The sequence below is a fragment of the Amaranthus tricolor genome, chromosome 8, assembly GCF_026212465.1.
Source record: "Amaranthus tricolor cultivar Red isolate AtriRed21 chromosome 8, ASM2621246v1, whole genome shotgun sequence".
Classification (NCBI taxonomy): Eukaryota; Viridiplantae; Streptophyta; class Magnoliopsida; order Caryophyllales; family Amaranthaceae; genus Amaranthus; species Amaranthus tricolor.
The window spans coordinates 3,141,998-3,144,497 of NC_080054.1; positions in this window are offsets into that span (position 1 = coordinate 3,141,998).

Here is a 2,500-nt window from a genome sequence, read left to right on the forward strand (position 1 = left end):
ATCTATTATAGGGGGAAGGTTATAGTTGAGGGTTGGGGCCCAAGGTGCCATCGACTGGGCATGTGGTAGGCATGGAGCCATGGCCGGAGCCTCGCCCCCGACCCGACCCGCGGGCCGTGACCCCGCGGGCCGACCCGTGGGCCGAGGAAGGGAACGCTCGACTCGTGAGACGTGGGCATTGCTACGAGATCAAGAACGATATGCTTGGCCCGAGTGAGCCGGGGGATCTTGAAAAATCCACCCTTCTAATCTAATGATACACACGCACGCGCGCGCGCTAGGCGCTAAGGCGCTAAGGCACTTAAGCACTTAAGCACTTTAGCACTTAAGCACTTGAGCACCTTGAGCACCTGAGCACCTATATGGATGGTTATAATATAATGTGAGCTCTCAAGGTGCTGTGAAGGTTTTCGGGCCATGCGGTACGAAAGACGCTATGGCCCATGGGAAAGAAGGTGGTAGCATAGAGCCTCACCCCGAGCCGTGAGCCATGAGACCCCCCCCTTGTGATTATGGCTTGTAAGGGAGTTCATTGCAACGTGATCGAAAACATCATTCAAACTTAATATCAATGATTCTCATTACTATGGTTTGTAAGGGAGATTGTGGTATAGGAGCAATGTGGTAGCCTTGAGCCATGGCCGGAGCCTCGCCCCGAGCCCCGAGCCAAGAATGAGCCATGAGACCCCCCTAATGATTATGGCTTTTAAGGGAGTTCGTTGCAAGGTGATCAAAAACATCATTCAAACTTAATACCAATGATTCTCATTACTATGGTTTGTAAGGGAGATTGTGGTAAAGGAGTTCAATGTAAGTTGATAAAAAATACTCCCTTTTAGCCTCTTATATCATTCAAAAATTTATTTTTACCCATTTTTGAAAATAATATCAATGACTCTCACTCATAATATCTTTCCAACAAGCCTCCCATTTTTTCAAGATTTTTACAATTTTTTATCCATTTTTCACTATTTTTCACCAATTTAACGGAAAAAAAAAAAAATAAAATATTTTTTTAATGAAATTAATATTTTTAACTAAACCAATCTATTTGTATATTTTTTCTCAAGTGTCTCCTAATTTTTCATGATCTATTGACACTTTTTACTATTTTTTATTATTTTTCCCTTTATTTCACCAATTTAACGGAAAAAAAAAATAAAATACTTTTTTTAATGAAAAAAATTTTTTTAACTAAACCAATGTCTTTATATATATTTTCTCAAGTGTCTCCTAATTTTTCATGATTTATTGACACTATTTACTATTTTTTATTAATTTCGCGTTTTTCGGCCTTATTTAATTAAAATAAAATACTTACAAGTTTTTTTTTTTCAAAATTTCAGCTTCTAAAATTTCTTTAATATATGTTCCAACAATACAAGTCATAAAAATGACATTATGTTACAAATAAAGGTGAGTTTTGGTCCATGGAAAAACTAGTATAACTTAACTTGCATTTGGGTGTCCCCTAGGGTCACAAGGGAAAAATCTCTTTATCTATTATAGGGGGAAAGAGTTTGGGAGCCTTGGGCTGGCATGGCCAGCACCCCCTCGCCCAGGCATGGGCGTTATGCGTGTGAGGGGTGACTACCCTCCATCACGTTGAATGCCATCCCGTGGGCCATCGCCGGCGATCGGTTTTTTCCGGTGGCTGGTCGGCCCTACCAGACGATGAGTGGGCCCTTCCTAGTCAGCTTGGCCTACGGTGATTCGTCTGGGGGAACGTCCCTTCGGTTGCTCCCAATGCCCCTTTCGGTTGACGGTTGACGGTTGACGGTATGCTTGAGGCCTAAGGAAATGCTGCGTCTTGTGATCCCCGACTACCCGCTCAGGCGGCACGACGGGTTTTCTTGACGTGGTTCAGTACGCGGGCTGATTCGTGTTGGTGTGGGAATGTGTTTCCCCTTCGGTTGCTGGTCCCTTCGGTTGAGATACGCTTGATGCCTAAGGAAAGGTTACGGGCCACGGAAGGACGTGACTTAGTACGCGGGCTGATTCGTGTCAATGGTCCCTTCGGTTGCCGGTCCCTTCGGTTGAGATACGCTTGAGGCCTAAGGAAAGGTTGCGGGCCACGGAAGGACGTGACTTAGTACGCGGGCTGATTCGTGTCAATGGTCCCTTCGGTTGCTGGTCCCTTCGGTTGAGATACGCTTGAGGCCTAAGGAAAGGTTGCGGGCCACGTAAGGACGTGACTTAGTACGCGGGCTGATTCGTGTCGATGGTCCCTTCGGTTGAGATACGCTTGAGGCCTAAGGAAAGGTTGCGGGCCACGTAAGGACGTGACTTAGTACGCGGGCTGATTCGTGTCAATGGTCCCTTCGGTTGAGATACGCTTGAGGCCTAAGGAAAGGTTGCGGGCCACGTAAGGACGTGACTTAGTACGCGGGCTGATTCGTGTCGATGGTCCCTTCGGTTGCTGGTCCCTTCGGTTGAGATACGCTTGAGGCCTAAGGAAAGGTTGCTGAGCCCTTGAGAAAGTGCAAAACGTTGCGTCTCG